Raw genomic sequence first — 22485 nt, 5'->3', positions numbered from 1 at the left:
AGAAAAAAATGTGCTTGCTGTGTTCTTGGTTGCCTTTATCACTTCCTTTGCTACCCACAAGCAAATTGGGTCCCCCTGGTTCTGATTCCCAGGTGGGTGGGGTTTTGTACATTCTAGGATCCAGTGGTCTCTCCATGCACTCTCATGTGAGGGTGGGAGTTTCTCCCACTGGCATGTCAACACCCACAGTTTTTTCCAGTAAGAGGTTCTGAGGATTTATTTCCCTGCACTGGAACTCTGGGTTGCATGGTCTGTCTCACTTCCCAGTTGTTCCTCCTGTTTTATCCTCACATGAATGTGGTACTGCCTGCTCTGCCAGCCACTCCCTCTCCCAGGTCTGCTTATCGCCATGTAGCCCACGCCAGTCCACCAGCTGCTGCCTTGTGTGCATCCTCTCAGCCCTGGCTGCCTGTCTCTGCCCCTCCTACTGGTCTGGATGAATGTTTCTTCTTTAACTCCTTGGCTGTCGTACTTCCATACAGTTCTATTTTCTGTCAGTTCAGGTTGTTTTTTGTTTTTAAATTTGTTGTTGTCTTTTGGTTGTGTGAGGAGGCACAGTGTATCTAGCTATGACTCATGTTGGCTGGAAGTCAGGTGAAGTTCTTAACAGAATATTTATTAGCTTTCCAGGTGTGTCCTTCAATATGTTGGCTCATCAAAATGTGTGTATGGAGGGATTGGGGTTACTTTGTAGTTAGTTTTATTTTCAAAGGAGTTCACTGAAGAGGGACCAGGACTGAGGCTGGTGTGCCTGGGTGTGGTCTGGGATGTGCAAACCATTTGCTCCTAAGCATCCTTGGTTAATGAAGATAAAAACTTTATGATTTACTAGCTGGTTGTAAATTGCTCAAATTGTTTGTCCTTGTTTACTTTTATTTTGTCTCAGTTCCTCTTATTCCACTTACGAAGGAATTTCCCTAGCTTCGTACTGCCACATGTTAACACTTCCCTGACCCTCCATCTCTCTGTTCCAGCGCTGTGTATCTTGCTGGTTGTGTTGGAAGATTGACCCCAGAACACCAGAGGTGAGTCTGCTGGGAGTAACTCAGTCCACAGCCAGAGTCCCAGCCCTCACCTGCACCTCTTAGCCCAGGCAGGAGAAAGGTGTGTTGCAGGGGGAAGCTCAGGGTTGCCCTTCCCAACACTACTCCCCAGTCCTTGTCTCTTCCTGGTCTTGTGACCATTGGGTCCTTCCTCACAGCCTCTGGCTCCATGGCCTGTGCTCGCTGGTGCCCTCCACACTTCGCAGGTGTCAACATCACTTCCTGTAGCCGCCTTCTGGGATTCATGCCTTCATCTGGGGAGATTATCACCTACCTCTCAGAGAACTGTGATGGTATGGAGCCTTGCGGGGTGGAGGGCCAGATGGAGACATGAATGGTGGTTTGGGGCCTCAGCCTTTGTCCTCATACTGTCATCAAAAACAGAAAAAAGAGAAAGGAAAAGATACAAATGTGAAAAATGAGAAGTGAATAAATGTGGCTTCCTAAAGAGAGAGGAGCTAGGTCTCTACAAGTCTGGAATCTGTGCCTAGTTTACCCTTCCAGGACTGAAGAAGGGGATGCAGAGCTTCCTCCTTTCTGGGAGGAACAGGTGAACAGGGAAGGGGCTTCAGGCATATGTAGGGGCAGATGGGGCCAGCAGTGGTCAGGCAGAAGCCAGGAGTTGCCCAGAGAGAGGGGGTTAGTGCAGAATTCAGAGAGGGGAGGAGGAGGCTGGGTTGAGGATCCTGGAAGATTCTGAGCAAGGTCCACAGGCCCACCTGGCTGAAGAGAGAAGAGCCTGAATCAATGGTCCCAGCCCCCTCCCTTCAGCCCTTCATGCAGAAGGGAGATGGCAGAGCCACCTGGTGGGAGGGAAGGGGGCACCTGCACCCACACCTGCCTGGAGCCCAGTGGGATAGCTCCATCCACCTCACTGCTGGTCCACAGGGGTCTCTGTGGGTGGATGTTATGCCCTAAATATGTAGGCTGGCCAGAGGGCAGAGGAAATTGGAAAAAGTTCCCCATCTCCAGGTGAACACTGTGTGTGTTTGAGGGGTGGAGAGTGAGCAGATCTTTAGCCCCCATTTGCCTGTTTGGCTGGACACCCTTGTGCAGTGACACCCTGCACAACTGCCCCTGGTGGCCGTGGATCGCGCTTGGTGTGCCTGGACTGAGTCAAGCCCTGCAGCACAGGTGGTGGTTGTGGGGAGTGAGGAGATGTGCTGCTGTGTGAGAAAGGGGCCAGGGCTGAGAGCAAGGCCTGGAGCTGCTGGGCAGAGACACGGTTGAACAAGAGTGAGGGGGACTTCAAGGGAGAGAGCAGCCTGCTGGTTTGGATCAGGACCTGCCATCTGACCACACAGCTTTGTGACAGGCTCAGCTGGGCCGTCTGCCCACCTAGGCATTCCCTCCTTTGCCCACCCGAGGGCCTGTCTACTCATGTCATGGCCCACGAGGCCTACTTTGAGCAGGACCCAGGCCACTTCCTCGGCCGCTCGCTCCACTTTCTCCGAGCATCAATGGGCCATCCCAGGCACCTACCTGGTCTCCCAGCCTTTGTGAACCCTGGGGCTCAGAACCCTGTACAGAGCCCATTTCCAGAAGTTTGGAATGTCTGTGAAGGTTCAGAGTTCAGACCCCACACACACTCCAAAGACCACAGTGACACCCACAGGATCCCAGCAGAATGAATGCTGACAGGTGTCCTGCTGTCTTGGCATCAGTTCTTTGGAGGCTAAATGGGAGAAGGCCTGAGGGGTCCTGAGGAAGGAGCCAGGGTATCCAGGGGAAGGCTCCTGGGGAACCCAAGCAGCAGCTAATCATTAACTGAGATGAAGGTATTTCAATACCTGACATGTGTACATCTGTGCGGGGCTCACCTGCTACAGGTCAGGCCTCTGCACACTTCCCATAGACCCTGAGTCCACCACACAGGGACCTGCAGTCACTAGGTGTCTTCACCTCCAGCCAAAGGGTAGGGATAGGGGGACTCACCAGAGGAAGGGGCAGGACGAGGAGAGGAGAGGGAAACCTGATCTGGCTGGGACAGGCAGGGCCTGACCCCCTCTTCATGTCCCCACATACGAAAGAGTACACCTCCAGGGAGCATCAGTGTGACAACTGCACCTTCTACATGAACACTCTTGGCTCATATGTTTGCCACTGCCTCCCAGGCAGGGTGCCCAAACCTGGATTTCCACATAAACAAAGGACTCCCCAGTGTGAAGGCAGCTGGCCTGACCCTAGACCCCACCTCAAATACACACAGACACTCTCACTTAAGGAGCCCCTGTTCTGTCCCCTGCAGAGATCTCCTTCCCCACCTGGGCCCTTCCCCCGAGAATCAAGAGCCAGGTGAGTGACTCCAGCAGGGACTGTTTCCCCCAATCCCATGCTGCTCCCCCACCACGGGTGAGGCTCTCTGACCCTTCCTCTCCTCTCTCCCAGAGTCTCTCCCGCTTCTGTGAAAAAATCCAGGATCTGGGCAGAGACCTCAGGCCTGCTTCAGGCAAAGACACCATCAAAGTAAGGGCTGGAACTAGGAGGGACCCCAGGACAGTGAGGGGCTGGCTGGGGATGCTTCCGGGTGAGTGGAGGCAGCCCAGGCAAGGGCTTCTGATCAGAGAAACATGTGTGGCTGTGTGCACAGCATATACACCCCATCGATATCCCCATCACACAGACACAGATGTACACATACTCCCTGGTTCCTGGGTCCCCCAATGGTTGGAACAAGGCCTTTGCATGCACACTCACCCTCATGAGGGATCTAATGGTTACAGAATGGAGCAAGGGAGAATTTTGCCTCCAGAGCTGAGCCACAAAGGTTCCAACTGTCCCCTTCCCCCACACCTTTCTGCTGTGACCTCAGGCAAATGACTCCCCCTGTGTGGGGCTCAGCCTCCTACTTCATGCAACCATTGTGAAGGGTTAAGTGAACTAAGAGAGGACTCAGAGATTGGTACCTAGCACATAGTTAGCATTAGATGTAAGTTTTAGCATATTCATTTAGACTGTCCGAAATATATGAGCCCCTTATGTCAGTTTAAATTTTCCAGTAGCCTTATTTTAAGAAAAAAAGGTACAATAAATAAGTGAAACTAATGTGAAGGTTGCATCAACTGAATAGATCCAAAATATTACCACTTCAATGTGGCACTTCACGTGGCTCATGGTGACTGTCCTGGACAGCGCAGACTGAGAACAGTCCCTGGCAGAATGTCAGGGACTGATTAATGTTCAGAGCTATTGTTTCAGGTGCTTAGAGGCATCCACTCCTCCCCCTACTTGTCTTCTGGCTACTGCTGTGTCTCGATGATTCCTCTGTGCCTGTCCCCCAGGCAACCTGGGTGGTTCCCTGGTGTGTCCCCAGTGAGAGAGTGAGATCAGGTCCTTTGGGAGGTTCCTGTGGTGCAGTGACCCAGCAGCTATAACCATTCCTCTCCAGTATGTCATTGAGGCATTAGATGAGCTACTGGAAGTCCCTGGGGACCTGGAGGCCCTGGCCCTGCCTGACTGGCACCATGTGGCCACCTACCTGCTGTCGTACCTGGACGAAGTCCTGAAGACCCTGACCAAGTCCATACGTGAACCCTCCTTCACCTACTGTTCCCCTTGGGACACAGGTGAGGCCTCTTCCAGCCCCACCCCAGCCCTGGGACCTACCCAGCAACTGGAGCCCCCAGTCACTGCCCCTCTCCCCTCAGAGGTGTCCCTGAACAGAAGCTAGGAGCAAGGGAATGGAACCATCACTGTGGGACAGAGCCAGACACATGCAGCTGAACTGGGCTGAGGCAGTTGGAGTCAGGGAGCTGGGTAATAGCAGGGATCTGGAGGGGGCGCCAGGGAGAGGGAAGAAAGAGCTGGGTGTGGCTAGGGGTGAGGTTCCAAACATGAAACAATTGGAAATTCCTAATGTATAGTTCTTAGGAGGGAGGAGGAAGGGCAGGAGAAGACAACCAGCATGTCTGTCCCCCAAACCCCCAACCTGTCAGGCTTATTCTCCAGCCGCAACATGCAGAGATTGCTGGCCAATGCTTCACTGGAGCTGGACCCTGAGAAGAAAGCCCAGCTGGAAAGCGCACATGGAGGTCCTGTTGGTGGTGGCCAGCCCAGGCTCCTCTCTGCTGTTAACATCATCTTTCTGAGCAACAGGAACACAGAGAAACTAGGCTCCCCTGTCAATTTCTCCTTCTCCTGCCCTGTGAGATCTTGGGTGGGTAGAGGGGATCAGCCCTGTATTCAGCCCATAGGCAATATCATGGTGGCCCCTCTGCAGTCTCCATTTCCCCACCTTCACCCATTCTGCTGCTTCCTTCACGTACCCCAGAGCCTTTGCACTTACTGTGCTCTCTGACTTGGACAACTTTCCCTCACATGACTCAGTCCTTTCCCTGTTTCTAGTGTTTGTTCTAATGCCACCTTCTCTTTTAGGTCCTCTGTGACCTTTTTATTTAAAATTAGAACCTGTAATCAATTATGCCCCACCTTTCTCCATTCCTGCTTCTTTCTTTTTTTTTTAAAAAATAGCTCCAATCACCTTTTACAACAGTATCTAGTTTACTTATCTATTAGGTTTACTATGTACTGCCTGTCTCCCCTTGAGCACATCAGCCCCACAAGGGCAGGGACTTAGTCTGCTCTGGTCTGTGCTGTGCCCCTGGCTGGCACACACAGTAGGTGCTCGGTAAATACTTGTCAATTGCAATCAGCCCTTTCTCAGAACCAGCCCAAGCTCAGAACCCGAGAGTGAGCTCTAGGCTAACATCTCTGACCACCCCCACCTGCCCCACAGGAGGAGAAGCCCCAGTCACAGCAGGAACTAATTTGTGCCTTCTGGAAGGGCGACAATGATAGTGGCAGGTACTGGGCCCCCACAAGCTGCTGGAAGGTGGGCAGCAAGAATGGCAGCACCACCTGCCGATGCAGACACCTGAGCAGTTTTGCTGTCCTCATGGCCCACTATGATGTGGAGGTGAGCAGTCCCAGGGCCCCCCTCAATGCCTACAGATGAGGCCAGCTTAGCTGAGACAAGCAGCTGGTTCTTGATGGTGTGGCCCAACTGGTTCTGGATGGTTGCACAGCCCAGGTGGGTTCATGCTGCATCCACCCACCCAGTCCCCTCCTTGGGGCCCACAGACCACCTCCCCATGACCCAGCAACTGAACATTGTGGCCTGATGCCAGAGGCCCTGTTCCACCTAGTGCCCTGCTGACCACCCACCCCTGAGCATGCTCACTGGCCAGGAGCAGGTCCTGACAGAGCCGAGCAAGAGCCTGCCCCATGGGCCATTGACCTTCAGTACAGCTGCAGGAATAAGGAAGTAACGTGGTCTGCCCTCAGCTGGGCCCTGCCTGCTTCTCCCTGTTCCGGGGCGAATCATACCACACTGGGTGGGCACGCTCGCTTCTCTGTGGTACTCTCAAGAAAATATTAGGTTAAATTTAAAAAGCAAATGAAACAAACTGTCAATACTACTTTAAACATTTTACCTCCATTTTCTTCATCATTTTCACATTTCTGTTTTTCTCTCCCTTTCTGTCACTTACACTATAATAGTTTTTATTCTCTTTGTGGATTTAAGATGATTTGAAAAAATAGGCACAAAAATTTTTAATCTTTAAAAACAAAAGCATCAGAATATAGTACTTTCCCTTCTTTAACCAAGGACCTCACTGTAAGGAAGAGGCATTGCAGGGATGAGGTGAGTGAGTCTGGGGTGGGGAGTTGATCCCTGGACATCGAGTCTCCAGGTATAGACTCGGTCACACAGCAACCCGAAGCTGTGCACCTCTGTGACCCTCACATGGTCACCTGCAGCTTAGTGATGCCCAGAAGTCCAAAGGAAAGTGACCCCTGTGAATTCCAGGGCTTGGTCTTGATTGAGGACTCTCCATATCTCAATATTTTCAGGATATGAATTAATCAGTTCATAAGACCAGCAAATTTTAACAGTATCCATAATATCACACATTTACCTGGTTCTTCCATTCCTAATTTTTTTGTACTTTATCCCCCCCAAATCCCCCCAAATGTTGGAAGGGACATTATCACAGAGCAGGAAACTTTGATTGATACCTCCTCTTTTATGGGTCCCAGCAGAATTATTCTACCCTGAGTGTGATTACATACATGGGGCTGAGCCTCTCTCTGCTGTTTCTTTTCCCCGCAGGCCTCACCTTCCTGCTGTGCAAAGCCATCCAGAACACCAACACCTCCCTCCACCTGCAGCTCTGCATATGCCTCTTCCTGTTCCACCTGTTCTTCCTCACTGCCATCGACAGAACAGAGCAGGGTACTGATGCTGTCCCAAAGGACCCTCTGACCTGTCATAGAATGTGGAGTTCAGGGTGTCATCTCTAACCCCTTAATAAAATGTCTTTGGCTTCTGGGAAGGTTAGAGGGGTGAGTAGCCAATTTCACAATGACTGACACACCTAGAAGGCACACTCTCCTTTGACAATTCCTTCATATACAACAGAGTTCTCCCTAGTGGCAAGGTACAGGACTGGTTCTGGGGCCATACTCCACCTTGACAATCCCACCTGGTTATTCTGACTGCTCCCCCAGGTGCTGTGCGCCATCATTGCAGGTGCCTTACACTACCTCTACCTGGCCTCCTTCACCTGGATGCTGCTGGAGGGCTTGCACCTCTTCCTCACCGCATGCAACCTGATGGTGGGCAACTACTCCATTGTGAGCAGGTTCATGAAGTGGCTCATGTTCCCTGTGGGCTATGGAGCCCTGGCCACCTCTGCAGTTTTGGGGCATAACGTTTATGGAAGAAGTTCCTAGTAAGAACAAATTCAGACTTTAACTTCTTCACCATGTCTATGGCCTTTATAAAACCAACGCAGCATTTGATTATGCCAGGTCATAGTAGTAAAGAGAACAAGTGTTAATCCTTAGGGCATCTTTCTGTTGGCTATTTATAATAATAGGGAGAATGTCTTCAAGCCTCTCCTTGAAATAACAAAGGTGTAATTTAAAATAGAGCTTTGATTATCATTGTAAACAATGTAGCCTTCCTCTTTATCCAAATCATATAAGATATTTCCATTTGGAAGGAAGATGGCGTTGGAGTAGGAGGGAGAAGATTCAACTTTCTCCTACACACAGGAGAAAATCCTGGCCAGTCTACGGAGCAAAAGAGCAAGCAGCAAACATACCTGAACATATATGAAAATAAGGGACCAAGAATTGTGGCAGAATCAAAAAACTGGATGGTGAGAGGAGTGCTGCAGGACGGTAGGGTCCCAGGGACCAGCTCAGGGTTTGGGGGTGGGGGCTGCAGCCCCAGGCCCAGTGCCCACTGCTGGGTTTGCCACAGTCCTTTGGAGAGACCCAGGGCAACTGCTCCCTCCCCAGCCAAACAAGGTCTGAGCAGCACCGGGAGGAACCCAGTTGCTAGCAAACACACAAGGGCTGTGAGCACCCTTGGAGTCTGTGGACACTGCCAGGGTTGGGTCACGCACTGGGCCCTGACCCCCACGGTCACCGGTCTGGCTGGAGAGTTGGGCTGCGGGAGAAGCCAGGCCATTGAATGGAGTGGCAGGCTTGAATAGGAGGAATTTCTCAAGAAGGAGTGAAAAGACAGACACTGTTTGGGGAATTCTCCTACAGCAATTGCTCCAGCCTCCCTGCCACCCAGCTGGGCAGTGATCCCAAGGCTGCACGGAAGGTTGTGCTTGTGCGGAGAATGCTGCACACCCCCATAGCACTGGGAAGGGTGAGGTAGTCTGGCCGAGGGCATGTGCGCACGGGAGCGCATCCCCGCACCCCAGCCCACAGCAGTAACCCTGGGGAAAGGCCTGGTTCCAGGGTGCAGGGGAGAGGTGCCACGATAGCTCCTCAGACAGTGCACCCAGCTGACTGAGTGCAGGTCTGGAAGGAAGAAAAGCCATAGCAATCACCCCTCAGCCTACCACAGCCAGCAAGACCAGAAAAACCGGTTTGGCCAGTTTGAAACCAAGAGGCTTTTTAATTTTATTCTATTTTTTAAAAACATTCTTAATTTTTTAATTTTTATTATTTTATTCTCTTTTAATTTCTTTTTCCTCTCTTTCCTGCTTTCTTGTTTTATTCCTTCCTCCTTTTTTTCCTCCAATTTTATCTCTTCTTCCTTCCTTCGTATGCTTTTCTTTTTATAAATACCTACAAGTGAGACAAAAACCTGAAACTGTGAAAAGACCAGAGTGGAACCCAAAGAGGAGGCATCACAACAGCTACGACAGTGAGAAAATTTCACTCTGCTATTACAGAGAACCTGCAAATTATTGCATATTTGTATTATTATTATTTTTCCATTATTCTTACATTTTTTAAAAATAGTACTTTTGTATTCCTCTTCTTTCTGTATAGTCCGCTTTGCTAGGCTGGTTATATTGTATCATTTTATAGGTTTCCCCGATATCTCTTTCATAGTGTATTGCTAATTTACTGTCCTTCATCTCACCTGTGTTCCATTAGCACACTACTCAAGGTTCTATACTCCCTACTCTTGTTATCTAGATCACATAGATTCTGTCATATGATTTTTGCTCTAATATTATTGTAAATAATTGCTGTTCTATGCAATTGTAAATACTTCACAACACCCCTCCAAGATCTTAGCCCACTTCAAAGTTTCCTGAACTCTATTACTGTAGTGGTTAACACTATTTTCTCACACACTACACCCATTTACTATCCTTTACTCTTACCTTTCCTCAGAATCTGACCTCCCACAACTCCACTGCTTTCTAGATCCAACTCACAATCTTTCCTTCCCCAACAAGAGTCTTATCTTCTTTCCACCCTTTCTAAAAATCAGCTAGCTGGGTGGAAGATCATGGTTAACACTATACATAGTCAAAGAATCTCCTATTTCTTCTCTACTGGCTGCTACTGTAAATATCATAGAATACTCTCTTGCTGTCTTAAACCATTTTGCCTTCCCCTTCCAACTGATCACAAAAAAGAGTAGGTGGAAGCTGTGAACACTAGGATACCTGCTGGAAGAGGAAACCCAACAACAAAGGAACCACTAACAGAAAACAAAAGAAGAAGGTGAAGGAAGGAGTGGAAACCACACAACCTCAATCCGGGACCTATCTGGAAATACAACTAAATAGTAGAGACACTACCCAGTACAAACAACTGAAAAAGAGCAAGAGAGAATCCTCAGAACCTTATACACACAGAAGAACCAGATTCAAAACAACCTGCCCTTACCAGCACAACAAAATACAAGAGGGGGTGGACAGAGTAACCTTCATTTAACCAGCTGGTGAGAAGGAACCACCAAAGAAAGACCCAACAACAATCAAAACCCAAAGACAAACACAGAGTCAGCTTAAATGACAGCCCAAGACCAGTGAGCTTGAGAGATCAAGGAAACTGCACCACTGAAACTCACTGGTATTCTACCACAGAAGTTCACACCATAAACCCAGAGAGCCAGAACAGATAAATTTAAGAAGCTGAGGCTAACAAGAAGAGTCTCACGAACAATGGGAAGACAAAGAAACAATCCCCAAATGAAAGGAAAGGAGGAAGCCTCAGAAAGAATGCTAAATGAAATAGAGGCAACTCAACTATCAGATATTGAGTTCAAAGCAATGATTATCAGGAAGCTCAATGAGCTTACAATGAGCTACCAGAAACTACAGGGAAGCTACAATGAACTTACTGCAAACTATATCAACATGAAAAAGGAAATAGAAACTGTCAACAAGGGCCAAGAGGAAATGAAGAATACAATTTCTGAACTGAAGAACACAGTAGAAGGAGTGAAAAGTAGGATTGATGAAGCAGAAGATTGGATCAACGAGGTAGAGGACAAAGTAGAAGAAAACACCCAGAAAGAGCAAGAAAGGGAAATACACTATGAAAGAGGCTCAGAAAGAACAAAAGGGATTAAAGAAATGAAAGACAATATGAAACATAATAATATTCATGTAATAGGGATACCAGAAGGAGAAGAAGAAGAGCAAGGGATAGAAAATCTGTTTGAAAAAATATTCATGGAAAACTTCCTTAATTTGATGAGAGAAAAAGTCACACAAATCCAGGAAACACAGAGAGTCCCAATCAAGTGGAACCCAAAGAGGTCCACCTCAAGATACATCATAATTAAAATGGCAAAATACCAAGACAAAGAGAGAATCTTAAAAGCAGCAAGTGAGAAACAAGAAGTAACATACAAGGGAGCCCCAATAAGGTTAGCAGCTGACTTCACAATGGAAATACTCCAAGCCAGAAGAGAATGGCAAGAAATATTCCAAGTAATGAGAACCAGAGGTCTGCAACCAAGGCTACTCTACCCAGCAAGGCTCTCAATCAAGGCTCTCAATCAAGATAGAAGGCCAAATGAGAAGTTTCCCAGACAAAAGAAGTCTAAAAGAAAACACCTCCACCAAACCAGCTCTGCAAGAGACCCTAAAAGGACTGCTTTAAGGAAAGGAAGAGAGAGAGAGAGAGAGAGAGGGAGAGAGAGGAACACAGGTACAAAAATGGCAATGAATAAGTACCTGTTAGTAATAACCTTAAATGTAAATGGATTAAATGTTCCAATCAAAAGACATAGAATAGTTGAATGGATAAGAAAACATGACCCACACATATGCTGCCTACAAGAGACCCACCTCAGGACAAAAGATATACACAGACTAAAAGTGAAAGGCTGGAAACAAATTTTCCAAACAAATGGATGGGAAAAAAAATCCAGGGTAGCAGTACTCATATCAGACAAAATAGACTTCCAAAAAAGGATCATAAAGAGAGACCCAGAAGGTCACTTCATAATACTCAAGGGAAGAATCCACCTAGAAGACATAAACATTGTAAATATATATGCACCCAACATAGGAGCACCCAGATACATAAAGAAAATCTTAGAGGACTTCAAGGAAGATATTGACAACAACACAATTATAGTAGGGGGATTTTAACACCCCTACAGTCAAAAATGGACAGATCTTTGAAACAAAATATCAACAAAGATATTGAGGCACTGAACAATGCCCTAGATGAAATGGACTTAACTGATATCTCTCTCTCTCTCTCTCTCTCTCTCTCTCTCTATATATATATATATATATATATATATATATATATATATACACACACACACACACACACACACACACACACATATATGTATATACATATATATAATATATACACATATATATTATATAATACACATATATACATACAATATACATACATACATATACATACATACATACATATATATATATATATATATAGAGAGAGAGAGAGAGAGAGAGAGAGAGAGAGAGAGAGAGAGAGAGAGAGAGAGAGAGAGAGAGCCCCCTATCCCAAAGAAGCAAAATACACATTCTTTCCAAATGCACATGGAACATTTTCAAAGACAGACCACATGATAGAACACAAAACAAGCCTCAACAATTTCAAGAAAATTGAAATCATGCCAAACATTTTCTCTGACCACAAGGGACTGAAACTAGAAACCAAACCCCAAGGGAAGAAGCCTGAAACACTCAAAATCATGGAGATTGAATAGCATGCTATTAAATAATGAATAAGTCAAGTATGAAATAAGGGAAGAAATCAAAAGGTTTCTGAAAACAAATGAAAATGAACTCACAACAACCCAAAATTTATGGGACACAGCCAAGGCAGTCCTGAGAGGGAACTTCATAGCAATACAGGCATACCTAAAAAAGATAGAAACATTTCAAACAAACAACCTAACCCTATGTCTATAAGAACTCGAGGAACAACAACAAAGACAGCCCAGAGCAAGTAGAAGGAAGGAAATAACCAAGATCAGAGCAGAATTAAATGACATAGAGACTAAAAGCACAATTCTAAGGATCAATAAATCCAGGGGCTGGTTTTTTGAAAGGATAAACACAATTGACCAGAAAAAAAGAGGGAAGACCCAAATAAACACAATCAGAAATGAAAGAGGAGACATTACAACTGTTACTACAAAAAATGCAAAAGATTATAAGAAATTACTATGAAGAACTATATGCCAAGAAATTTGAAAGCCTAGTTGAAATGGACAAATTTCTAGAAAAATATAATCTTCCAAAACTCAGTGAAGAAGAAGCAGAAAACCTGAATAGACCAATAACAGCACATGAAATTGAAGCAGTAATAAAAAAATCTGGACACACAAAAGCCCTGGACCAGATGGTTTCACAGAAGAATTCCACAAAGCATTTCTGGAAGAACTAACCCCTATCCTTCACAGACTATTCCAAAAAATCGAGAATGATGGAAGACTCCCAAACTCTTTTTATGAAGCCAGCATCATCCTAATCCCAAAACCAGATAAAGACACAACAAAGAAAGAAAACTTCAGGCCAATACTGCTGATGTACATAGCTGCTAAAATCCTCAACAAAATATTGGCAAACCACATCCAACAATACATTAAAAAGATCATACACCATGACCAAGTAGGATTCATTCCAGGGATGCAAGGATGGTACAATATTCGCAAATCAGTAAATGTAATACGCCACATGAACAAAAGAAAAGCCAAAATCACATGATCACATCAATAGATGTGGAAAAAGCATTTGATAAGGTACAGCACCCATTTATGATAAAAAACACTCAGCAAAGTGGGAATAGGGGGAGGATCCCTCAACATAATAAAGGCCATATAGGAGAGACCTACAGCCAACATCATACTCAATGGGCAGAAACTAAAATCTTTTCCACTAAGATCAGGAACAAGACAAGGCTCTCCACCTTCACCACTTCTATTCAATATAGTATTGGAAGTTTTAGCCACAGTGATGAGACAAGAAAAAGAAATAAAAGGCATCCAAATCAGAAAGGAGGAAACAAAACTGTCATTGTTTGCAAATGACATGATAGTGTACATAGAAAATCCTATAGACTCGGCCAAAAAATTGCTTGACCTAATAAACAAATTTGGCAAAACAGCAGGATACAAAGTCAATATCCAGAAGTCAAAGAAATAATATTTTTGTATACCACCAATGAAATAGCAGAAGCAGAAATCAAGAAAAAAATCCCATTTGATATAGCAAAAAGAAAATTAAAATACCTAGGAATAAACCTAACCAAAGAAGTAAAAGACCTGTATTCAGAAAACTACATAACACTGAGGAAAGAAATCAAGGAAGACACAAACAATGGGAACGTATACCATGTTCATGGATTGGAAGAATTAACATCATCAAAATGTCCATACTACCCAGAGCAATTTATAGGTTCAGTGAAATATCTATTAAAGGACGAATGGCATACTGCACATAGAACAAACACTCCAATAATTTGTATAAAACCATAAATGACCCTGAATAGCTGCTGCAATTTTGAGAAAGAAGAGCAAAGTAGGAGGAATCACAATACCTGATACCAAACTGTATTACAAGGCCACTGTATTCAAAACAGCCTGGTACTGGATAAAAACAGGCACATGAATCAATGGCACAGAACAGAGAGCCCAGAAATAACCCCAACTCTATAGTCAATTAATATTTGACAAAGGAGGCAACAACATAAAATGGAGTAAAAATAGCCTCTTCAACAAATGATGTTAGGAGAACTGGACAGCTACGTGCAAAAAAATGAATATTGAGGACCAACTTACACCATACACAAAAATATATTCAAAGTGGATAAAAGACTTAAATATAAGCCATGTCACCATTAAAGTCCTAGAGGAGAACATAGGCAAGAAAATCTCAGATACTCCACGCAGCAACATTTTTACTGATATGTCCCCCAGAGCAAGGGACATAAAGGAATGAATAAATAAAAGGGACTTCATCAAAATAAAAAGCTTCTGCACAGCTAAAGAAAACAGTATTAAAATAAAAAGAGAACCAACTGTATAGGAAAACATATTTGCCAATGATACTTCAGACAAGGGTTTAATCTCCAAAATATATAAAGAACTTACATGACTCCACTCTAAGAAGAAAAGCAACCCAATTAAAAAATGGGCAAAGGACTTGAACAGACACTTCTTCAAGGAGGACATACTGACGATCCAGACACACATGAAAAGATGCTCAGTATCGCTAGCTATCAGAGAGATGCAAATTAAAATCACAATGAGATACCACTTCACACCAGTCAGAATGGCCATCATAAACAAAGCAATAAGTAAAAAACAAGTAAATAACATGTAAAGTAAAAAACAGTGTTGGAGCGGTTGTGGAGAAAAGGGAACCCTAGTGCACTGTTGGTGGGACTGCAGACTGGTACAACCAGTATGGAAAACAGTATGGAATTTCCCCAGAAAACTAGAAATGGATCTGCCTTTTGACCCAGAGATTCCACTGCTAGAATTATATGCTATTAGGTCTGAAACACCAATCCAAAAGAACCTATCACCCCAATGTTCATAGCAGCACAATTTACAATAGCCAAGTGCTGGAAGCAACCTAGCTGCCCTTCAGTAAAAGAATGGATCAAAAAACTATGGTACATTTACACAATGGAATTCTATGTAGCAAAAAGAAACAAGGAGCTCCTACCCTTTGGGACAGCATGGATGGAACTGGAAAGCATTATGCTAAGCAAAATAAGCAAGATGGTGAAAGACAAATACCATATGATCTCGCCTTTAACAGGAACCTAAACAACAAAACAAAGAAACAAGCAAAATATAACCAAAGACACTGAAATAGAGAGCAGACTGACAGTGTTCAGAGGGGAGAGAAGAGGTAATTTCAGGGGAATTTCAGGGGAAAAGGGGAAGGGTTTACAGGAACAAGTATAAAGGACACATGGATAAAAAACTAGGGCTGGTGGAAATGGGAGGGAGGAGGGGAGCGCTGGGTCAGAGGGCTGGGATGGTAGTAAAAGATAGAAAATTGTACTGCAACAACAATTAAAATAAAATGTTAAAAAAAGAAAAAAGAAATTCCAATTTTACATATGGTAAAGTAGAGATGATTTAAATAATGTGAAGCATAAATTTTATCATAGTTGAAATTTACATGGTGATTACTCTGTGCCAGAAATTTTTCTAGCTGTTTTTGTATTGGTCAACACTATTCATCCTCACCCAGCACTGTAAAGTAGATGCTGTGATTTGATCCATTTTACAGATAAGTAAATCAAGGCAAAAATAGTTTAAGTAAATGCCCAAAGGTATTTCAGCTAGTAAGTAGCAGAGCTGGGATTCAATCCAGAAGTCAAGCTCCAGAGCTTCACTCTCTTATTTTCAGCTTTAAATACTGGGTTTCATGGTTCTACTTACTTTTGAAATATATTTCAAGTACCATAAAATTTACTCTTTTAAAGAGTACAGATCAGTGGTTTTGAGAATAATCACAGAGTAGTGCAACAGATGCCACAATCAAATTTCACATTTTCAACTTCCCCAAAAGAAACCTCGCTCCAACCCCTGACAACCAGTAATCTACATGGATCTGCCTATCCCAGATATTTCCCATAAATGAAATCATACATTTCTTCTTTTGTGATGGGATTCTTTCACTTAGCATGGTATGTTCAATGTTCATCATGTTGTAGCAAGTATCGTGAGATTGTTCTTTGTTGTTGTTGTTGTTGTTGCTGGTGTTATTTGTAAATAATATCCCATTACATAGATATACCACCTAGTCTTATCCATCCCTCAATTGATAAACATTTGGATTGTTTCCATTTGTAACTACTATGAAAGGTGCCACTATAAACATACACATACAAGTTTAAAGTATTTTTTAAATTAAATTTATTGTAGTGACATTGGTTAGTAGTATTATATGTGTTTCAAGTGTACAATTCTCTGATATACCAACTGTATATTGTATTGTGTGTTTACCACCCAAAATCTAAACTCCTTCCATCACCCTATATCTGACCACCTATACCCCCACTCTTGCCATCCCCCTTTCCAGTCACCACCATCCTATTGTCTATGTCTGTGAATTTTTGTTTGTTTGTTTGTCTTGTTTGTTCATTTGTTGCTTTCAGTTTCATATCCCACATATGAGTGAAATCATTCTTGACTTTTCTGTCTGAATTATTTTGCTTAGCATGATTTCTCTAGATCCACCTATGTTGTTGCAAATATGGTACTTTGTCTTTTTTGAGGTTGAGTAGTGTTCCATTGTATGTAAGTACCACATCTTTATTCAATCATCTATCAAGGGACACTTCAGTTATTTCTACATCTTGTCCACCGTGAGTAATGCTGCAGTGAACATAGGGATGCATATATCTTCGCAAATGAATGTTTTCAGGGAGCTACCCAAAGTAAGCCACTAAGTGGGAGAAGGTATTTGCAAGTAAAATCTGGGATGAGGGGTTAATATCCAAAATAAGGCACGCATACAACTCAACAACAAGAAAGAACAAACAAATCAAGTTAAAATGGGCAGAGGATCTGAACAGATACTTCTCCCAAGATACACGATTTGTCAACCAATATATGAAAAGATGCTCGGCTTCACTAGCTGTTAGGGAAATGCTTCCATTGTCTCTTGCATTATTCTCAGTGTATATTTCACTATCCTAAATGTCTTGCCTTACTCTATATATGGGTGGAAAACAATAGGTTAACAGTTGTTTGAATGTAAAGTAATACAATAATTAGGAAATAACATTACAAGAATGAACTCTGTGTTTCATGTACACACAACTGTAAACCTCCTCTTCCCCACCCCTGTGCATTACCCTAATGCTGGATCAAGAGTGAATTCTGACTCCGTGTATCAGTAAAACCTTGAGCAATAGACTCAAGCCCTTTGAGCTTCTGGTACCAACCTGTAATCATGTAAGAACTTCTGTTGTGCATTGTTGTTAAAATCACATGAAATAACTCAGTGACAATACAACCCAATTAAAAAAGGGTCAGTATGTTTGAATAGACATTTCTAACAAGATATGTCAATGAGCAGTCAGGGCATGATCAGATGCTCAACTTCATTAGTCATTAGGAAAATGAAAATAGAAAACATCAAAAATGAGGTCACTTCATAGCAATTAGGTAAAATGGTTAAAATAAAAGCATAGAGAATAAAAAACATTTACAAGGATGTAGAAAAATTTGAACCCTCATGAATTCCTGGTTGGAATGTAAAATAGTGCAGCCACTTTATAAAATGGTTTGATAGTTTCTCAGATGTTGAACACACATAGCTACCACTTGACCCAGCAATTCCACTCCTAGGTATATACACAAAGCAAATGGAAACACATGTCCACATAAAAAATTGTACATGAATGCTCACAGCAGCATTATTCAAAATGGCCAGAAATTGGAAACACAAATAAATGTCCATCAATTGATGAATGGATAAAAGAATGGCATATCTTTACAATAAAATATTGTTTAGCCATTAAAAAGGAATTAAAAATATTATTCAGACATAAAAACTTGCAGCAACATGGTGAACCTTGATTGAAAAACATTAGGCTAGGTGACAGAATCCAGTCATAAAAGACCATATATTGTACGAATATATTTATGTCTGGTTCAGGCATGTCCAAGGAGACAGACAGTAGAGCACTGGTGCCATGGGACTGTGGTGGGTGGTGAGGTGCATGGAAGCAGGGATGAGGACTGACTGCTAATGTGAATTTTCTGAGGAGTTGAAAACATTCTAAAGTGAGATTGTGATGATCATACAAATCTGTGAGTATTTCAAAGGTCACTGAATGGTACAGTGTAAATGGGTAAAATTTATGGTATGTGAAATACATCTCAAAAAAGCTATAATTAAAAATGTTCAGTAAATGAGTTTTGCAGCAGATGAAAATAAGTATATTGACTAGGGCAGGAACAATTGTTAAAGCCATGTGAGATTCACGGGACTCTCAAAAACTGTTGACACAAATACAGATTTCTCCTGTGCTTCAACACAATCTCAGTAACACCCACTCATTGCTCCAGTCTCAGCTCAGATAATATTTCCATGTGGACTCTTCTTTAACCATCCTAATTTCCTAGACTGAAACTGACATCCAGTGTAACATTCTCTTAGCCACCCATTTTGTTTTGTAGTTGCATTGTGTTTGTGTGTCTCCTGCCTGATGTGAGATGTGTGGGATTTAAGACCATGTTTGCTTTCTTCATGACTGAATGTTCAGAGCCAAACACAGAGCCTATCACAGAAGGGACACTCAATATTTGTTGATAAATGAATTAATGAGTGGATTTACATAATTGTTGTATATTTCTAAGGACCGATGCATTTGTAATTCTCCCTCTTTTTTAGCTGCTGGCTAAGCACAACAAATGGATTTCTGTGGAGCTTCTTTGCACCTGTCTGCACCATCATCTCTGTGATGATGACATCAGAGCATCCTTAACGATCAGCTGAGGGTCATTAGAAGAGCAGAATTATAAGTGTGTGCGGGGGGAATGACAGAGGCAGGAATTTTCCTGGGTTCTGATGGGGTTGCTTTGGTTTTCTAAACTGTTCCTAAAACTACAAACTCTGACACTGTTACTAAGTATGAAAACTACTGAAGTGTGGAATTGCTGTTGGACAAGCTAGGCTAGAGGTAACAAATTAAAAGTTTATTCACTCACCCTATGTGTTCTTTAAGGTCAATCTAACTTTCATTCTGATGATTCTCTGGATTTTGTAAAGTAAACTCTGTTCCCTTAACACTGATGTGTCCACCCTGCAGAATACAAAGTAAGCTGGAGAAGAGGGTGACATCCCTGCAGTCACGTGTGATCCCAAGAGCAAATCCATGTGTTTCAGCAGCCCCTGATGTCCCCACTCAGGGTGTGCCAAGTGAACCCAGGGTAAAGAGATGCAGCGATCCTTGTGGGGCAGCAGGCTGGGATTCAGTGGTGTGCAGCTGGCTCCCTGGCCACAATGCTCCACCTCTAACCCCAACTTGTACCTCCCTCAGCAGTAGGAAGAACTTATGTTGGTTCATGAAGCTTCATTGAACTTTTGTCAGCAGTCCTTTGACAAAAGTACAAAGAACCTGTATGCACCCAGCCTACCCTTTCATACCACCCTGTGTTCAGGCTCCTTCTCAGCCCTCTCCATTTCTGTCAGGAAAAAATTCTATTCTAGGAAGCATGGGCACTGCTTTGTTTCAGGAACCCCTGTGCAAATACAATGCTCTTTCTTGTATGTTCCTATCAGTATCCTTTCTAATTTTTGCATGTCATTACTTGGTTGTGTCAATAATTTGAAGACCCTGAGAGGTCTGTGAAAATAGAAATCCTGCCTCTGTTACTTTCACTGCCCAGGCCCCAGCACAGAGCCACCCTAATGCACAGTGCAGCCTCAGACATGTTGGTTTAATAAAAACGAGGATCTCCAAGGAGCATCATACATTTCTGAACTTACATTAGGAAGTGTCATAAATCCTATTCAATACAGTCAAAATGTCACCTTGTACCAGAGTGGCATTTCTATTGTGGAGAATCATTGAAAGTAAAGGTCAGAGCTGAGCACAACTCAGTCTGTGAACTCACCACCAACAGGGGAAAGCAGGAAGGAGCATGCATGGGGTGGAGATGAGAATGGTGTTGATTCTGTTTTTCGGGGTCTGATAAGGTTGCTTTCCACCATGGGTCTCCCTTCTCTTCCTTCCCAGGATGCTTATGTTTAAAGTTTTGGCTCAGCTCTTCACCTTGGGCTGCATGTGGTGTCTGGGAGGCCTGCAGCTGGGCCCAGCTTCCCAAGCCATGGCCTATCTCTGCACCATTATCAACAGCCTGCAGGGTGTCTTCATCTTCCTGGTGTACTGTCTCCTCAACCAGCAGGTACCACAGTCCAACACCCACCTAGTACCCTTTCTGTTCTCACTCTTCTCAGTGAGCTGACTCAGAGCATGATTTGCCTGTGCAGGTCTGGAGCAATATAGGCAATGGTTGAAAGGGGTCAGGGTAATCAAAGTGGACTCTGAGAAGTACATCCTCTCCAGCAGGGCCACACCTGAAGCTTACAAGCTCAGCATGGTAAGGTACCACATTGCTCCCAGAGCCCTTTGCTAACTGATCCACTTGAGTAGCTCATGCCCCTCACATTGGACAACCTGGGAATACACTAGGGGATGTCCTAGCATGACTTCCATGGGTTTTACTCTTTGACTCCTTAACCATTAGCAATGATCTCAGTTGAAAAACATGTATTTTGCTCTTACTCCTTAGGAACTGTGTTCATCTGGACTTTTCCATAACAGCACTCTTACTGAATGCCTACCACATGCCATGAATGGTTAACTAAATGACTGAGAACCAATGACTTGAAGCAGGGATGCACATGCCACTCAGAGAGCCACATTATCTTATCCTTCATCCACCTATATCTCATAGTCACTCAGCACCACCCAAACAAAAAGGCAAAGATGGGGAAAATGATGTACATATTTAAGAATTAAACAGAAATCAGTGTTAGTTGGCATTTCAGACTTTCTCAGTAAGATTGCCTGACATTTTCAGCACCTTCCATACACTGCAAAACCAGGAAGGACAAGCCATAGTGCATGGGAAAATTCCTGGCAGTGATTACTAAGAACCACCACTTGTATAGAATTAAAAGCTCTTTTTTAAAATAAAGAACAGACTGACAGAGTTCAGAGGGAAGAGGAGAGGGAATTTCAGGGGAAAAGGGGAAGGGTTTACAGGAACAAGTATAAAGGACACATGGATAAAAACTAGGGACGGTGGAAATGGGAGGGAGGTCGGGAGGGCTGGGTGGGTGGGTTGAGATGGGAGTAAAAGACAGAAAATTGTACTGCAACAACAATTAAAATAAATATAAAGAAAGAAGAAAAGTTACTTCCCCATATTTTTCTATGGGCCACTATCGCCTAAGAATAATATTTTTCTTGTCCTGGTTTAATAAAGATAGATGATTATAGCCACAAAAATTTTTTTTAGACATGAAAACTTCTTTAACTTAATTTTTCACCTCTTCTTCCCTCTTCCATTAAATATGTTGAGTCTTCTTTCCCATTTAAAGGAGCCAACTGTGCTCCTGGGAAGTGTTGCATTTCTCTCTCCTGTTCACCATCTTGCTTGTGTAAAGGAGACACAGTACTTGTGTCTCCTTTACATAAGCACTGGTTTCATGATCGAATCTTCTATTTCCTCTCCTTCTCTCAGCAAATATTCTTACCACCTATTTCACAGAGAATATCCAATTCATCATGATGACTATGAACTGCATGCTCTCAACCACACCATGCAAACATTACTGTGCATCCTCCCCACACTGCCATTGACTCTATTTCCCTTTTTTCTGAAGACAGCACTTTCACCTGCATGTTGTATCCCATCATTCATGCCTTATCAATTATCCTTACATTATTTTCACATATTCCCTCTCTTTTTGTCTTCCTTCTTTCCCTTTCTCCATCCATTTCCCCATTCATCCTTCCTTCACCTTCTCAAAAGTTATTTCCCTTTGTCATAGAAACATGATTGGTTCTTTTCTATCTTATGGTCATGTACCACTTGGCCTGCCATTTCCTTGTAGCTACTTACCAGTCAAGAGTTGACTCTTCTCTGTCTGTATTTCCTTGCTTTAAATTTACTCTCTCAACCCATGTGAAT

At 43.5% G+C, this 22485-nt stretch overlaps 1 pseudogene; it reads left to right on the top strand.

The window, feature by feature from the left end:
* Positions 1–1212: 1212 nt before the first annotated feature.
* LOC123828544 lies at positions 1213–21142 on the top strand (annotated as a pseudogene).
* The last annotated feature ends 1343 nt before the right edge of the window (positions 21143–22485 follow it).

Source organism: Phyllostomus hastatus, unplaced genomic scaffold (genome assembly GCF_019186645.2).
Source record: "Phyllostomus hastatus isolate PE091 unplaced genomic scaffold, TTU_PhHast_1.1 phas_contig_98, whole genome shotgun sequence".
Classification (NCBI taxonomy): Eukaryota; Metazoa; Chordata; class Mammalia; order Chiroptera; family Phyllostomidae; genus Phyllostomus; species Phyllostomus hastatus.
This window is presented reverse-complemented; position numbering and strand designations above follow the sequence as displayed.